The sequence below is a fragment of the Arvicanthis niloticus genome, chromosome 26, assembly GCF_011762505.2.
Source record: "Arvicanthis niloticus isolate mArvNil1 chromosome 26, mArvNil1.pat.X, whole genome shotgun sequence".
NCBI lineage: Eukaryota > Metazoa > Chordata > Mammalia > Rodentia > Muridae > Arvicanthis > Arvicanthis niloticus.
Genome location: NC_133434.1, coordinates 21,816,784 through 21,836,060, shown reverse-complemented (window position 1 = coordinate 21,836,060; position 19,277 = coordinate 21,816,784). Strand labels below are relative to the sequence as shown.

Sequence of the window (19,277 nt, the reverse complement as noted above, 5' to 3'; positions counted from 1 at the left end):
TGTTTCAGACCTCGAGGCCCTTACCCAGCTAATAAGAGAGATAAAATCCATATACCCACCCCTACCCCCTTATGCCTTGGAGGAAATGAAACCATGTGCTCCTCTTGTCCCTCCCTCCCCCATCCAAAGGCAAGGCTCCATTAAAATACCAAAGGAGCTCTCCCCTGCCTTCCAACTTACCTCCCAACCAAAGAGAGATAAGTCCCCTCCCCTCCTCTTAGCCACAAAAGTATCAGTCCTTCAAAATCCATAGCTAAAATCCAAACTGCTCAAACATTCCCAGTTAATATCCACCTCACTCGAGCTAAACCACTTAACTGGTACCCAATCCAAGACTCTGACATAAAAGAACTCAGGCAGGCAGTGAAGGAAGATGGCATTCACGCACTGTGGACAAAATCCCTCCTACAGAGCCATATTGTCAACTTAAACAACCCCCCAAGTTTGGCGAGATATTTGCCGTTCTGCCCTTCCTGATTCAATGTTTCTAGAATGGGAGGCCTACTATTGTGATGAGTGTCTTCAGCAAGTCTGGCAAAAACAGGGAAGGGAAGATGACACTCCATGGGGTTTTAAAGAACTCTTTGGCCAGGAAGATTTCTCTACTGGGGCACAACAGGCAAGTCAGCCAGCAGGCTACTATGACCAGGTCCACCTCTGTGCCATTCAAGCCTGGAATAGGCTTACTCCACCTTCAGGGTCACAAGACCCTGTCCACTCCCTGCTCTCCCTTTATCAGAAGCCTGAAGAATCTCTATCTGATTTTATCCTCAGAACTAAAATGAGCTTAGAAAGAAAAATCTTCAACCCCACAGCTAGAGACCTTCTTCTTAAAACCATTGTTTGGGAAGGCATAACTTCTGAGTCTAGGCTAGCTTGCCAGGGTCTCTAGGAGGAGCATCATGATAGGTGGATTGTAGCAACCAGAGAAATAGGAACCCCATCAAATCAGGTCGCATCCATAGCTCAGGCATTTGTGGCAGCAATAAAAACAGAAAAAATCTGCCTCAAATGTGGGGAGACAAGACACTGGAAGGATGAATGCCCTACAACCTGACATCCCTGGGGCCAGGAGACACAGCGAGACTGTGAACGCTCGCCTCCCCTGCCCTCGAGCTACATGAGCCAGGCTGGCAGGGCCATCACCAGTGGCACCATGCTCTCACAGGCTGCAGCCAACACCGAGACATCTGTGGCACCCCCAGACCCGGCGCCTAAGAGCCCTGTGATAAGTGGTGTGCCCCAGGCCCGGGCGCCCACCAGGATGCTTGCAGGGAGCCCTGGAGGAGATGCAGTCCCCAGGCCCGCCCAGACCTCATTACCTCCCACAGGCAGCGGGGATGCAGAGAAAAAGGTTCTCGCCACCAAATTCCTTGGCACTGTCAAATGGTTCAATGTCAAAAACGGATATGGATTTATAAACCAAAATGACACCGAAGATGTGTTTGTACACAAGACTGCCATCAAGAAGAATAATCCATGCAAGTATCTGTGTAGTGTGGGAGAGGGAGAAATTGTAGAGTTTGGTGTGGTTGCAGGAAAAGGGAGTCCTAAAGCAACAAATGTGACTGGCCCAGATAGAGTTCCAGTAGAAGGGAGCCGCTATGCTGCTGATTGGCGCTGATATGGCAGGCGCCATGGACCTCCCCATAATGCTGGTGAGATTAGACAGATGAAAGATAGAGTCCCCGAGGGAACACAACTCCTGGTCCATTGGAATCCAACCTACCTCCCGAGGTTCCGCAGGGGACCCGCTCACCCACGCACGAGCCCATATCATTCCCTACAGATGGTAGAGGACACGGAAAGAGCCAGCTCCAAGAGTGTCCCCCCCCAGTTGTTGCCCACAGAAATCCTCTCTTGAAACTCCAGGACAGTGAGTAATCCCCAGCCTAGTTCACAAGACTAGGCAGGCTTCTTTCTGTCTCCCCCCTCTCTTTCTCCACATGTTCCTTGTTAGTTTCTTCTAATTTTTAGCTACCACTAGCTCTTGCCTAGTTCAAAAGACTAGGCCTCACTCTTTCTCCATGTGTTCCTGGTCAACTTTTCTACTTTAACTCCTTCTCTTTCTCTCTGTCTGTCTCTCCCTCTCCATGTGCTCTCCAGCTCAAGGGCAAGATGGCAGCGACCCCCTAGCCTCCACTTTGCCCATCCCCCAGCTCCACAGAGAGGGCTCCTTCACAGACAACAGCTGTCTTTCAAGTCACAGTGCCTGCTGTGACTCTCCTAAGACTCCTTCCTTAGGTGAGAGATTCCTACAGCCTTTCACTGCTGACTCTTGGCTCTCCTATCAAGCCTATGTGTCTCTCCCTATAACTTTCTTCAATTTAGCCTTTTGATCCTTCTCTGCATTTAAAATTTCTAAGAAAAAGAAAGGTAGAATACAGGTCCTCTGCCAGAGCACCCAGACGCCACATGGCAGAGCAAGGCCCATCCCCACTGCTTCTAAACCCGCCATACTGCTTATCCCCAACAGGAGGACCTGCAACAAATGTTCCTGTTTTTCAACCAAAAATTTTGAACGTTTCCTTTTCTTCCTAACAGGAACACCTAGAGCAACAATGCTTATGCCTTTCAACCAAAATTTTTGTTATTTTTTTTATTTTAATGCTGCCTTTTCTCTCTAATACTGGTGATATATGTCCAACATTATTTTTTTCAACGTTTATAATTTCTTCAAGGTTTAAAAGCCATCTAATTTCCTTCCACAGTTTAAGTCAACATGCTGATCACCATTTCTTGAGTCTTAGTTAACAACTAATTTCTTTTACAGGCAAACTAACTGTTGCTGCCAATCTCAGATACAAAATTAACATTGTTTTTCTCCCTCAGCCATCCAAAAACAGACTCAAAGATACCTTCCAGAACTAAAGTTTCCTCAAACACCTTTGCTTTTCCAGGATCTTAATGACAGGCCATAAGGTGCTTGTTCCCAAGCAATTTAATGCTCAGTATCCAGCCTACAGATATGTCCCTTCCAGAAATGCTGCTTCCCTACTGTGATTATCCTAAAGGTATACCCACAGATCCAACAGAGTCCAGCTATCCTCTGGAACCTGCCTAAGATGCCAAGCTGCTTTCTCCCAGCCACCTCATCTGACTGCAGACTCCAGAGACACACTGATATCCAGTGACAGCTCCACCTCCTGGAACCTGCCAAGCTGCCTTCTTCCAGCCATCTCATCTGACTGAAGACCCCAGAACATACTGAGATCCAGAGATCCACACCAGGCTCCAGAGATGCACGCCAGAACCCAGAAATGTTCACTACAGAAGATAGATCCAGACTTTCCAGCTACAAATGAACTCTTTTGCCAAAGTCACATAGCTAAAGTTACATGTTAGTAAGGAAAATATAATGTCTATTTAGATTAATCAGATGTCATTACCCTCAAACTGTACAACCTGTATTTAATTGTTTCAATGATCCCCTGCCTTCCAAACCCTACCCTCAATTTCTATTACCCTTGACTTAGTTATGCTACACCCTCTGGCCTACATAGTGTTTTCTTTTGACCACCTCATCCAAAATTTTCACTAAAAAAGACTGAGATGTTGGGCCGTGAAGAGATGGTTTGGACATAGCCTGGTTGAATGAGCTTTGAACCTCTGAGACCCTTTAAGGGATGGTAGGATGTTCAGCTCTGTTCCTAGGCCCTCTTGATAGATTGCTGGATTTGAGATAGCCAGGGAACCCAACAGGATATTGCCTGTCAGGGACAGCAATTATCTCCCCCATGCTCCCGGATTCCAGACTACTCCACAGGGTCCACATCTCTCATTAACCTGCACCTTGCATACTACAGATGATACAGAGCTGCTCCTCTTTTTATGAAAGAAAAGAGAGTGGGATGCTGGGCCTTGGACGAGGTAACTCCATTTTCCCTGTTACCTTCAGTCACGTAGGACACAGGTAGAGGGCATGATTAACACGTCTCTACCTCCAGAGATTTAAATATTAATGAATTATCAAAAGGCCAGGGGCATAGCCTATTAAGTTATTCCCTCGCCTTTTTCCTTCCCTACAAAATTAGACTGCCCTGGCTTTTGGCGGGGGAAGCGCGTACCACCTACATACATTTACCATGTCATGAACAATAGAAGCTTTGGAAAAACGGACTCCACATGTCGCATGGTCTCTACGGAAGATTCCCACCTTTTAGAACCCCGGAACCTTGCCGATGCAGCCACCAGCCCGCCTGCCAACAGCTGCGTGAATATGGGACCCTCCACTGGTGATGTGGGAAGCCCACCCAGGACCCTGATGCTGGACCACCCTGGGACCCGGCTCCGGACTTCCTCTTCCCTCCGCCCGTGAGATTTCTTCCCCACATATAACTTCCACTTTTTTAATTCATGTAAAGTTTTCTTGATAGTCTGGTGCGCACGTTCACCAATGCCTTGCCCTTGAGGAGTATAAGGGATGCCAGTAATATGTCTGATTTGTAATTGGTGGCAAATCTCTTGAAATTTTTTTTCCAGTGTAGCCGGGACCATTGTCAGTCTTAATGATCTTACTCTTACCCATGACAGAGAGACAATTTAAGACTTGGGCTATAATGTTTTTTGAAGCATCTCCAGTATGTAAGCTAGCAAAAATGAATCCACTAAAGGTGTCTATGGTCACATGAAAATATTTAAGACTACTAAATTTAGGAATGTGTGTGACATCCATTTGCCATATTTCATTTGGGACCAAACCTCTGGGGTTAACATGCAAGAGTGGGGCGGGTAAAAGTGTGACACAGGTGGGACATTGTTTAAAAATCTGGCATGCCTGTTCATGAGTGATCTTAAAAAGAAGGCAAAGGTTCTGAGCATTTAAATGATGGAAAGCATGGCTCTTCTGGGCCTGTTCTACAGAACCTAACAACACTGTAAAGGTCAAGTGGGTGGCAACATCTGCACAGGCATTTCCTCTAGAGAGGGGACCACAAGCACGGAGATGTCCAACAAAATGATGTGGCATCTAGAGGCAGTCAGCTTTTGAAGCTGAGAAAAAAGAGGGGCAGCATTTGTGGAGGGTCTAATATATGGGACTGTTTCAAGAATGGGAACAGAATGAGCAATATAGGCACTGTCAGTATACAAATTAAAAGAACAATCTTTAATAATTGAAAAATCTTTATTACTGCAAACAGTTCTACAAGTTGGGCTGATTTAAAGTGGGAACAAATAGGAGTAACCTGTCCATTTATAACGTAAGCTGCTGTTCCATTAGAGGAGCCATAAGTAAACACCAAACAAGCATTTCATATTGGTTGAGAAGAGTTAAACTTTGGAAAGATAAAGGGATGAATATTAGCAAATTGAAGCAATTTATCAGCAGGGTAATGATTATCAATTATTCTCAAGAAGGAAGAGCAAGCTTTCGGCCACTCATCTGTGGTTTGCATGGCATAATTATCTTATCAGGATCTTTTCTAAAAAAAACTGGCGACTCTGTTCCCATCCTAAAAGAATAAGCTTAGCAACCAGAGAAGTATAAGGGATGAGTACTTTATGGAGAAGGTTGAAAGGTGGAACCTTAGAAGAGGGCCATGCTGCCAAAACACTCCTGTAGATGTATTCGAGGTGGCACAGATAACAAACAGGAGTGGTGTTTCATAAGAAATAAAAAAAAGTCCCTGTTCTTGGATGTCTTTTTCTACCAAGCACAAGGCACATGTGGCTGCAGGGGTCAAGGTATGGGGGGAGGAAAGATTGGAATAACCCTTAAGAACATCAAAAAGAGGCTTAAGCTCCACAGTTGTAAGTTTAAGATAAGGTCTGATCCAATTTATATCACCTAACAATTTTTGAAAATCATTAACTGTTTTCAAATGGTCTACTTGGAGCTGGAGTTTTTGGGTAATAATTTTTTGATGACAAAGCTCAAAGCCTAAATAAAAATAAGGTTCTTGTAGCTGAATTTTATCAGGGGCAATCTGGACTCTTCTATCTGCCAGCTTCTGTAGTAGGTCTTGACAACAATAAAATAATTCTGTACCATCAGGTCCAGCCAGAAGAATGTCATCCATATAATGGACAATGTAAATAGAGGGCCATATTCACAAAAGGGATCAACCACTTATGCTACAAGTTCCTGACATAACGTTGGGCTGTTAGCCATGCCCTGGGGGTAGGACCTGCCACTGGAAACATGGCATGGGCCCTTTGAAGTTGGTTACTGGCAGGCTAAAGGCAAACCGCTGTCTATCTTCAGGGTGTAAGGTAATGGTGAAGAAGCAATCTTTGAGGTCTATTACTATCTTAAAATATCCAGCAGGAATGGCCACAGGGGTGGGCAATGAAGGTTTTAAAGCTCCCATAGTGAGCATAGTTTTATTAATCTCTCTCATATCTTGTAACAGTCTCCACTTGCCTGATTTTTTCTTAATAACAAAGATAGGTGTGCTCCAAGGGGATGTGGTAGGTTCTATATGGCAAGCAGCAAGTTGTTCCTGTACTAACATTGTTGCTGCAGCCAGTTTTTCTGAGGTTAATGGCCATTGACTAACCCACATAACTTCATCTGATTTCCATGTAATCTTGTCTGCATGGGGTACAGAGATGTCAACAGTCATTAGTTTAAATTTTCAGCACCAAATCCCAGGTGGTTAAATTTTTGTCACTTTGATAGGTTCTTTTATTCCTTGTGAGTGTTTTCCTAGCCCTTGTCTGTGTCAAAATCCCAGTTTTAGCATTTGATGAGTAACTATCTCATTAGGGCTACACATGATAAGATTCAACTGGCCAAGTATGTCTCTACTCCATAAATTTACACATAAATCAGGCACAACATAAGGCTGTACTGTACCAGAATTTCCTTCTTCATCTACCCATGTGAGGATCTTAGAGCTTTGTTGGGGATTAGAAGTTTGTCCAATGCCTTTTAAATGTGTTAATGAGGCTGTCAGAGGCCAGGCAGAAGGCCAGTTTTTTTCCTGAGATAATTGTGGCATTGGATCCCATGTCTATAAGGCCTTCAAAAACTTTTCCTTCTAATTTTAATTTAAAGAGGGGTCTATCTTGGGTAATTTGTCAGACCCAATAAGCATCAGTTGAAACAAGGTTGTTAGAGACCCTAGACTCTAGAAGGAATCTTTGATTAGGATGTTTAAGGGGGACTAAAAACAATTGAGCAATTTTCTCTCCTGACTTAACAGTCAAGGGACCAGAGGTGGATGAGACCAGGATCTTTATTTCACCTGTGAAATCATTATCAATCACTTCGGAGGAGATATTTAAACCCTCATGAGTGGAGCTGGCATGCCCAAGAAGTCCAAAAGTATTGGGGGGCAATGGGCCAAAGACTCCAGTATGTGGAACTTGTGTCCCCATCTCAGGTGTTAATGTTGTATCAGTGGAGGAACAGAGGTCCAATCCTGCACTGCTTGCAGTTACTCATTGGAGGGAGGTAATGTTTGAGTCTGGGGGGTTAATGTTTAAGGGACAAACCTGATAGCCCCAGGGTTTTGTCTCAGATTTGGGGCCAGGGGCTGGACGCTCTGGGAGTTTCCCTGCTTCTGAGGCAAGGTATTATTTTGTGTTTTTACCTTAGTACAGCACTCTGAAGCCCAATGTCTATCTAGATGGCAGCAGGGACACAAGGAGGCAGGGAGAGTATGTTCTGCCTTAGGGGCTTTGCACTCTTTAGAAAAATGTCCTAGCTGTTAACAGTTAAAGCACTTTTTCTGGTGATCATCCTGCTTGAAATCCTTAAAGGCAGCTCCAATGGCAAGTCCTATTGCATGAGGTGAACCAATGCCTACACACAGTTTTATATAATCAGAAATTTCAGCACCACTATGATGGGGTCGTATTGTAGCCTGGCAGGCAGGATTTACATTCACAAATGCAAGGTGTTTGAGAAAAGCACTTTTGTTTTTCTCATGATCAACAAGTCTTTCAGCTGATAAGGCAACTGATAAATTACTATAAGGCTCATCTGGGCCCTGGCAGACCTGGGCAAGGGAAGTGGTTTCTGATGCTTTAGGAGAGAGTTGTTTCCAAGCCTTAAGACCTGTATTTTGAATTTGGGCTAGAAGGCAGGATGGAACCAAGCCTGTTTTTCATTAGTATCATAAGGACTCCACCCCAAATAATTATCTTTGTTCCCCTTCTTAGAGATTTTACTTTCAGAATTGCGAAGCACTATTTCTCTGCAGTTTTCAACAAAATCTGTCTTCCAAAGAACATAGTCACCTCCAGCCAGGGTGGCATGGGCTAAAAAATACCAATCATTGGGAACAAGCTACCATTCACTCAATTTTTTAGTTAAGGATAAAGTAAAGGGAGCTATCAGTCCATAGTTTGTTACTGACGTTTTTTAAGTCTTTCAGCTGACGGAACCCTAGCTTGCAATACTGTTGACTTTTTATTTCATCTTCCTCACTTTCTGAGTCCCCTGAGGCTTTGTTTTTATTATAAGAGGCCTCACTGCCTGAAATTGTATCCTTACTGTCTTCCCCAGCAGGGGAGTCATACTTATTGTCTTCCCCAGTAGGAGAGTCATTTCCTCTTTTAGAGGGTGAGGCAGTGTTTTTATTTCTGCTATTGGAAGAGACAGCAGATTTGCTTCTGGTAACAGGGAAGGTCAGTACAGGTTTTTGAGGATTTGGATTAGATTTATTCTTAGATATAGCAGGCACTGTGGAGAGGGAAGATAATTCTAAATCAAGAGCTCACAGTTCTTTTACTAACTGCAAATGTTCCCGTTTTTCCTCTATTAACTTTCTAAGAGAAGCCATTTTTTGTGAAAGTTGGGCCTTAGCCTTGGTGGTATGATTGTTAGTATCGGCCAAGTTGAGGACTGGGGCACAAAATGGAGTAGTGATAGTATATGGAGGTGGTTCTGGCATGAATGAGCTCAGGAACAGCAAGTCAGGATTAGGGTATTTAGCTGTCCCCTCCTCTAGGGACAATGTCTCTGCAGGAGAAAGGTTATTGTCAGGCCCATTCTTGGCCAGGGAATTTAAGGATGCAAGGGAGGGGTAAATGTTAGCAGGAGGGGTTTTTGCAGTTACTGGCTCAGCTGCAGAGTCCTTAAGGGGAGCAGCAGGGATGTCTGAATCAGGCATGGGAAACAGGTGATCTAGAGTGTCGCTGTAAGACCTTTCCCCCTTTCACTAACTCTCGAATATCTGGAAATTGTTTATAGATTTGAAGTATATTGTTCCCCAGGTTCCAATAGGAAAAAGCCTGAACAGGGACTTTCTCAGGACCAAAGGTTTCATAAAAATCTTTTAAGCGATCTCCAACCCTAGCCCATCTTTTCTCATCAATAGTCCCCTCATAGGGAAACCATGGACAAATATCACCAATGAATTCAAAAAATCTCTTAAGATCATTTTTCTTAACCCTTACTCCTCATTCCATGAGGCTCTCTTTGAGACCCTGTAAGAACAAATCATGTTTGCTCAATGCTAGTCCCATGACTGTGTTGCTTTTACTTACTTTCACCAGATCAATCTCACAGGCAGGCTATTCTGTGGTGATCATAATGTTCTACCTACTGTCCACCACATGGATGTTCTCTTCATGATGTCTACTACAGATATGTTCTTTCCACTGTTCACCCCAGGGACATACTTGCCACTGACCACAACAGAAATGCCTCCCCATGCACCACAGAAACATCTTCCCCAGTCCACCACAGAAACGTCCTCCCCAAGGTCCCCCACAGGGACATCTTCCCTACGGTTTAACACAGAGACGTTCTTCCCACTGTCCTCTACACGAATGTTCTCACAACTGTCAACCACAGGTACACCCTCCTCATTGTCTACCACATGGATGTCCTCCCCACTCTACACAACAGGGATTTCCTGTTCACTGTCCAACACAGGGACATACTCGTAACTGTCAACCATAGTGACGTTCCTATTTGCACACCTGGAATGTCATCCTTACAGTCCACCACAAGGACGTCCTCCCTATTGTCCACCACAGTGAAATCCTCCCCACTGTCCATCGCAAAGACATCCTCTCCATTCTTTACCACAGAAATGTCCTCCTCAATGTAAAACACAGGGAAGTCCTCCCCACATTCCACCAAAGGGACATCCTCCCCACTCTCCAGCTCAGTGATGTCATCCTGATTGTCCACCACAGGGATGTACTCCCCACTGTCCACCAAAGGGAATTCCTCCTCACTGTCCACCACAGGTGTGGGAAAAAACTCGAGGGGGAGGGAAGTCCAGCAGCAGTGTCCCACAGTGGTCCAGCATCGGGGTCTTATGGTGGGCTTCCCAAGCCACTGGTGGAGGAAGGTTCCACATTCACACAGCTGCTGCGGGCTGGTGGCTGCAGTTCAAGGTTTCAAGGTTCCAAGGGCTGGGACCCTGGCAGCTGCAGGTCCAGGCGACCAGTGGTGTCTAGTTTTCCAAAGCTTTTCATTGTTCACGGCGTGGTGAATGGATGTAGATGGTTCGCGTGTTCCCCACCAAAAGCCAGGCTCCCCTGGCTTTATAGGGAGGGGGAAATGTGGAATAACTTAATTAGCTATGTCTCCTGGCCTTTAGATAACTCATTAATATTTTAATCTCTGGAAGGGGAGACTTACTAATCACATCCTCTACCTCTGTGCTATGTGACTGAAAAGCACAGGTTAAATGGAATTACCTCGACCAAGGCCTGACATCCCACTCTCTTTTCTTTCATAAAAAGAGGGGCAACTCTGCATCATCTGTAGTCTGTAAAATGCAGGTTAATGAGAGTTGTGGACCACAGAGAGTGGTCTGGAATCCAGGAGCGTGGGGAGATAATTGCCATCCCTGACAGGCAAAGTCCTGTTGGGTTCCTGGCTACCTCAAACCTAGTGCTTTATCTGGGGGGCCCAGAAACAGAGCTGAACATCTTCCATCCCAGTAGGTCTCCAGCATTCAAAAGTTTGTTTGACCAGGCTATGTTCAAACCATCTATTTATGGACCAAATCTCACTCCTTTTAGTGAAAATTTTGGATGAGGTAGTCAAAAGAAAACACTATGTAGGCTGGAGGGTGTAGCATAATTAAGCCAAGGGTAATGGGAATTGAGGGTAGGGTTTAGAAGGCAGGGTATCATTGAAACAAATAAATACAGGTTGTACAGTTTGAGGGTAATGACATCTGATTAATCTAAATAGACATTATGTTTTCCTCACTAACATGTAATTAGCTATGTGAGTTTGGTAAAAGAGTTCATCTGCAGCTGGAAGGTCTGGATCTGTCTTCTGTAGTGAGCATCTCTGAGTTTTGGTGTGCATCTCTGGAGTCTGGCATGGGTCTCTGGATCTCAGCATGTTTTGAGGTCTTCAGTCAGATGAGGTGGCTGGAAGAAGGCAGCTTGGCAGGTTTCAGGAGGTGGTGCTGTCTCTGCATCTCAGCATGTCTCTGGAGTCTGCAGTCAAATGAGATGGCTGGGAGAAAGCAGTTTTCCATCTCAGACAGGTTCCAGAGGATGGTGTGGACTCTGTTGGATCTGTGGGTATACCTGTAGGATAATCACAGCAGGGAAGCAGCATCTCTGGCAGGGAGATGTCTGTAAAGGCCGGATATTTAACATTAAATTGTTTGGGAACAAGCACATCATGGTCTGTCGTTAAGATCCTGACAAAGCAAAGGTGTTTGAGGAAATTTTAGTTCTGGGAGTCTGTTTTCTGATGGCTGAAGGTGAAAAACAATGTTAATTATGTATCTGGAATTGGCAGAAATGGTTTGTAAAAGAAATTAGTTGTTAATTAAGACTCAAGAAATGGTGATCAGCAGCATATTGACTTAACCTGTGGAAGTAAATTAGATGGCTTTTAAACCTTGAAGAAATTCAAGGTTGAAAAAATGTTGGAAGTATTTCACAAGTGTGAGAGAGAAAAGGAAGCATTAAAACAAAAAATAACAAAATTTTTGGTTGAAAAGCAAAAGCATTGCTCTTTTAGGTGTTCCTGTCATTTTATTTTCTCTCAACTGTCCACCACAGCAACATGCTTTCCACTTTCCATCACATGGATGTCATCCCAACATTCTACCACCAGGAAGTCATCCCCACTGTCCACCACAGGTATGTCCTTCCCACTGTGCACCACAGAGACGTCCTCTCCACCCTCCAGCAAAGAGACATGCTCCACACTATCTACAACAGGGATGTCCTTCTGTGTACCTCAGAAATGTCCTCCCCACTGTCCACCACAGGGGTGTGTTCCACACTGACCAATACAGAAATGTCCTCCCCAATGTCCACCACAGAGACATCATTCTCACTGTCCACCACAGGGAATTACCCCCCACTGTCCACCTCAGGGATATCCTCTCCACTTTCACCACAGGGAAGTCTTCTCCACTGTCCACCACAGGCACTTTCTCCTCATTGTCCACCACTTGGACATCCTCCTCACTGTCCACCATTTGGACATCCTCCTGTGCACCCCAGAGAAGTCCTCCCATCTGTCCACAACAAGAACTTTCTCCCCAATTTTCCCACAAGGATATCCTCCACACTGTCCAACACAGAGATATACTCTTCACTCTTCACCAGAGGGACATCCTCTCTACTGTCCACCACAGGGATTTCTTCACCACTGTTTACCACAGGGTCATCCTCCTGTGCATCACAGTAACATCTTCCCCAAAGTCCATTATTGTGATGGCCTCCAGACAGTCCACCACAATGATATCCTCCAAAATGTCCAACACAGAGATAGTTGTTCTACATACTGTCCACCACATGGAAATCCTCTCCACTGTCCACCACAGGTACTTCCTTCTCACTGTCTACAATAGAGACATCCTCCTCACTGTTCACCACAGGGAAGTCCTCCTCACTGTCCAACTTTGTGACGTCCTCCTCACTGTCCACCACAGGAATATCCTTATCACTTTCACCACATAAACATCCTCTTCACTGTCCATCACAGAGATATTCTCCCCACTGTCCACAAATAAGACATCCTCCTGTTCACCATAGATATGTCCTTCACACTGTCCTACATAGGGACATCCTCCCCACCGTACACCAAAGTGGCATCCTCCCCATTGCCTCCCACAGGGACGTCCTCACCACTATCCACCACAGGAATGTCCATTGGGCACCACAACAAACTCTTCCCCACTGTCCACCACTGTGATGTCCAACATACTGTACACCACAAGGACATCCTCCCCACTGTCCAACACAGAGATGTTCTCACTACTGTCTACCACATTGAAGTAATCCCCACTGTCCACTAGAGGTATGTCCTTCTTACTGTCCAACAAAGAGATGTACTTTCCACCACATTGACATCCTCCTGTGCACCACAGGGACATCCTCCCCACTGTTCACCACAGGGAGGTCCTCCTTTTGGTCCACCAGAGGGACATCATCCCCACTGTTTAAAACAGGGATGTTCTTCCCACTCTCCTCCACATGGTAATCCTCCAACTGTCCACCACAGGGATGTCCTCCCCACTGTCCACCACTGAGATTTTATCCCCACTGTTCACCACAGGGACTTCCTTCCCACTGTCCACCACAGGGGCAATATCCCCATTGACTACCACAGGAATGTCCTGAACACTGTCCACCACAAAGATGTCACCCCCCAATGTCCACCAAAGGGATGTCCTCCCCACTGTCCACCACAGAGACCTCCTTTCCATTGTACAGCACAGGGATGTCCTCCACACTGTCTACCACAGGGAAGTCCTTTTTTGTACCACAGAAATGTAATCCCCACTGTCTACCACAAGGGTGTCCTCCCAAATGACCACAACAGGGACCTCTGCCATAGTGTCCACCACCATTATATCCTCCCCACTGTCCAACAAAGGAACATCCTCCTGACTCTCCACCACATGGATTTCCTCACCACTGTCCACAGCATGGTTGTCCTTCCCACTGTCACCACAGGGAAGTCCTTTCCACTGTCCACCACAAGTGTGTCCTCACCACTGTTTACCACAGGTATGTCCTTCCCACTGTCCACAACAGAGACATCCTTTCCATTGTCTATCACAGGGAAATCCTCTACACTGTCCACCACAGTAATGTCCTATCTTTTGTCTATTTCAGGGACATTCTTCCCATTGTCCACCAAGAGGACATCCTACTGTGCACCTCAAGAACATCCTCCCCACATTACACCACAGAAATATCATCTCTAATGATCACCACAGGGATGTCATTCCCATTGTCCACCATAGTTATGTCCTTCCCACTGTCACCACAAATATGTCCTCCTAACTGTCCACCATAGGGATGTTTTCCTATGCACCAAAGGGACATCCTCCCCAGAGTCCACCACAGGGACCTCCTCCCTACAGTTTACCATAGGGACATCCTCCCCATTGTTTAACACAGAGATGTTCTTTCCACTGTCCTCCATGTGGATGTCCTCCCCACTGAAGACTATAGGTACACCCTCCTCATTGTCCACCACAGGGATGTCCTGCTCACTGTCCAACACAGGGATATACTCACAACTGTCTATGAGAGTGACATTCCTTTCTGCATCACTGGAACGTCCTCCCCACGGTCCACCAAAAGGATGTCCTCCCCATTGTCCACCACAGTAAAATCCTGCCCACTGTTCACCACAGAAATGTCCTCCTCAATGTCAACCACAAGAAAGTCCTCCCAACTTTTGACCACAGGGATGTTCATCCCACTGTCCACCACAGGAACACCCTCGTCACTGTCAACCAAAGGAAAATTGTCCCCAGTGTCCATCACAGAGACGTCCTACTCACTTTCCACCAAAGGGATGTCCTTTACAGTGTCCTCCACAGGGATGTCATCCCCATTGTTCACCACAGTTATGTCATCACTGCCCACAACAGGTATGTTCTCTCCACTGTCCACAATAGGGATGTCCCCCTGTCCACTACAGTGACATCCTCCTTACTGTCCACAACAGGGATGTCCTTTTAACTGTCCATCACATAGAAGTCCTGTCCAATGTCTACAAAAGAGGTATTTTCCCGACTGTCCACCAGAGAGATGTGCATTCCACCATCCACCACAGGGTTTTTCTCCCCACTTTTTACAACAGTCAAGTCCTCCACACTGTCCAACACAGGTACTTGATCTCTACTGTGCACCACAGAGACTTCCTCTCCACTCTCTACTACAGAGATGTCTTCCACACTGTAATCATCAAGTATGTCATCCCCACGTTCCAACACAGGTACATACTCCACACTGTCCAACACAGGGATGTCCTCCTCACTGTCCACCACATAGATGTCCTCCCCACTGTCCACCAGAGTGATGTTTTCCCCACTCTCCACAACAGGGATGTCCTCCTCACCATCCACCACATATAAGTCCTCCCTACTGTCCACTACAGGGATATCCTCCTTATTGTCCACTACAGGGTTATCCTTCTCAGTGTTCAGAACAGAGAAGTCCTCCCCACTGTCCATTACAAGAAAATTTTCCCTACTGTCTACCACAGGAATGTCCTCCTCACTGTCCTCCACAATTATGTCCTCCTCACTGTCTACCACCGAGATGTGCTTTCCACTATTCACCACAGGGATGTCCTTTCCACATTCCACCACAGGGAATTCCTTCACACTGTCCACCACAGGTACTTAATCTCTACTGTGCACCACAGAGATATACTCTCCAGTGTCCACCACAAAGATGTCTTCTGCACTCTAAACAACAATCATGTCCTACCCAATTCCACCACAGGTACATACTCTCAAATGTCCATTACAGTGATGTCTATCTCACTGTCCACTACAGAGATATCCTACCCAATGTTCACCACAGAAATTTTCTCTCCACTGTCCACCACATGGAAGTCTTCCCCACTGTCCACCACAGGGACCTCCTCCTCACTGTATACCACAGCAATGTTCTCACCACTGCCCACCACAGAGTCATGCTTTCCACTGTCCACTACAAAGAAGTCCTCTCGACTGTCCACCACAGGAACCTCCTCCTCACTGTCCATAAAAGAGAAATCCTCCCCACTGTACATCACAGAAAATTCCTCCCCACTGTCCAACACAGGGATGTGCTTCTCACTGTCAACTGCAGGAATATCCTCTCCACAGTCTACCACAAAGACTTGCTACACACTGTCCACCATAGTGATGTCCTCTTCACTGTCCACCACAGGGAAGTCCTACCCACTGTCTACCAGAGACGTTCTTCTTACTTTCTGCCATAGGAATGTCCTCTCCCCTGTCCATTACAGGAAAGTCTTCCCCACTGTCCACCACCATAATGTCCTCCTCACTGTTCAACACAGGGGAGTCCTCATTACTTTCCACCACAGGGACATACTTCTGTGTACCACAGGAACTTCCTTAGCACTGTCCAACACAAGTGCATCCTCAAAACTGACAACCAAAGGGATATCCTCCACACTATCCACCTCAGAGATGTCTTCTCATCTGTCCAGCACAGGGACATCCTCCCTTCTGTCCACTACAGGGGTGTCCTTCTGTGCAACACAAAAACATCCTCCACACTGTCCACCACAAAAATATTCTCCCCACTGTCCACCACAGGGAATTCCTCCACTCTGTCTACCACAGGGATGTCCTCCCCATTGTCAACCACAGGGATGTCTTTTCCACTGTCCACCACAGGTATGTCCTCCTCACTGTTCACCAAGAATATATCCTCCCCACTGTCCACCAACATGGCATGCTTCTCAATATACAACACAGGGACATACTTGTAAATATACACCACAGGGATGTCCTCCTCTGCACCATAAGAATGTCCTCCCCATTGTCCACCACAAGGACGTCCTCCCCACTGTCCAACACAAATATGTCCTTTCCACTGTCCACCACAGACATGTCTTTCTCATTGTCAATCACAGGAAAGTCCACCCAACTGTCCACCACAGGGACATCCTTTACACTGTCTACCAAAGTGATGTTGTCCTCCCTGTCCACCAGAGAAAAGTCCTCACTGTCCACCACAGGGAAGTCTTTCCACTGTCCACCACAGGGACCTCCTCCCCAATGTCCACCACAAAAAAGTTCTCCCCTTAGTTTACCAAAGGGACATCCTCCTCACTGTCCACCACAGGGACATCTTTACACTGTCTACCAAAGTGATGTTGTCCTCCCTGTCCACCAGAGAAAAGTCCCCACTGTCCACCACAGAGATGTACTCCTTAATGTCCTCCACAAAGAAGCCCTCCCCTTAATTTACCAAAGGGACATCCTCCTCACTATCCACTACAGAGACGTCCTTCTCATGGGCTTCCATAGGAAAGTCTTCCCTACAGTCCAACATTGGGCATTTCTCCCCACTGTCCACTACAGAGATGTCTTCCACACTCTAAACCACAAGTAAGTTCTCTCTACTGTCCATCACAGAAACATCCTCCCCACTGTCCATTACAGAGTTCTCCCTCTCACTGTCCACCACAGTGATGTCCTACCTACAATCCACCACAGTAAATTTCTTTTCACTGTCTGCTACTGAGAATTCTTCCCCACTGTCCACCACAGGGATGTCCTACTCACTGTCTACCACAGGGATGTCCTCCCCACTGTCTACCACAAAGACATGCTCCCTACTGTCCACCACAGGTAAGTCATCTCCACTGTCCATTACAGCACAGTCTTCCTCACTGTTTACCACAACGATGTCCTTTTCACTGTGCACCACTGGAATGTCCTCCCCACTGTCCACAACAGGGATGTTCTCCCAACTGTCTCCCACAGAGAATTCCTCCATAGTGTCAACCACTGGGACATCCTACTCACTGTCCACCACAGGAAAGTCCTCCTCATTGTCCACTACAGGGACTTCGTCCTCCCTAATGACCACCACAGGGACATCATGCTCATTGTCCATCACAGTTACATCCTCTCCATTATCAACCACAAATACTTCCTCCCCACAGTCCACCACAGGGCTCCTCCCTTCTGTCCAACACAGGGGTCTCCTCCCAATTGACCCCCACAAGGACATCCCCCTCACTGTCCATCACAAGGACATCCTCTTTTGCACCACAGTTACATCCTCCCCACTGTCCACCACAAAGACATACTCCCCACTGAACACCACAGTTACATCCTCACCACAGTCCATGACAGAGACCTCCTCCTCACTGTACAGCAGAGAGACATCCTCCACATTGTATACCACAGGGAGGTCCTCCTTTTTACTACAAAAACATATTCCCCACTGTCCACCACAAGTGTGTCCTCTCCACTGACCGTAACACAGACGTCCTCTACACTGTCCACCACTGAGATATTCTCCACACTGTGCACCACAGGAACAGCCTAGCTACTGTCCATCACAGGGACATCCTCCTGTGCACAACAGGAAAGTCTTCCCCACTGCCCACCAAAGTGATGTCCTTCACACTGTTCACCACAAGCACATCCTTCCCACTGTTTACCACAGTTATGTCCTCCGCACTGTAAACCACAGGGGTGTCCTCCACTTTGACCACCACAGGTATGTCATCCCCACTGTCCACCACAGGATCTTCCTCTTGTGCACCACAGGGACTTCCTCCCCACTGTCAACCACCAGAATGTCCAACACACAGTCCACCACAGAGACCTTCTTTCCACTGTACAGCACAGATATGTCCTCCTAACTGTCTACCACAAGGATGTCCTCTTTTATGCCACAGAAACGTCCTCCCCACTGTCAACTACAAGAACATCCTCCAGACTGACCCCAACGGGGACCTCCTCCATACTATCCACCACCAAGATATCCTCCCCACTGTCCACCACAGAAACATTTTCCCCACTGTCCACACAGGTACATCCTCCCCATTGTTTACCAAAGGGATGTTCTTCCCACTGTCACCACAGGGACATGCTTTCCACTGTCCACCTCAGGGGTGTCCTCACCACTGTCCATTACAAGTAAATTTTTCCCACTGTCCACAACAGAGACATCTACCACAGGGATGTCCTCTGCACAGTCCACCATGGGAATATCCTCCCTCTTGTCCACCAAAGTGACATTCTTCCCATTGTCCACCAACAGGACATCCTACTCTGCACGACAAGAACATTCTGCCCATGGTACACCACAGAAATATCCTCTCTAATGATGACCTCAGGGATGTCATTCCCATCGCCCACCATAGTTCTGTCCTTCCCACTGTCCACCACAGATATGTCCTTCCAACTGTCTACCACAGGAACATTTTCCCCACTGTCTATCACAGGAGTGTACACCCATTGACTACCACAGGGACATACTGAACACTGTCTACCAAAGGAATATGCTCCTCATTGTCTACAACAGGAATGTCCTCTTGCTCACCACAGAGATGTCCTTCCCACTGTCCACAAAAAAGACATCCTCCCCACTGTCCACCACAGAGGCCTCCT

The 19,277-nt window shown here is 46.5% G+C and overlaps 1 pseudogene; it reads left to right on the top strand.

Annotated features, from left to right (window-relative positions):
• Positions 1 to 1,120: 1,120 nt before the first annotated feature.
• On the top strand, positions 1,121 to 1,864 carry LOC143438751 (Y-box-binding protein 3 pseudogene; annotated as a pseudogene).
• Positions 1,865 to 19,277: the final 17,413 nt, after the last annotated feature.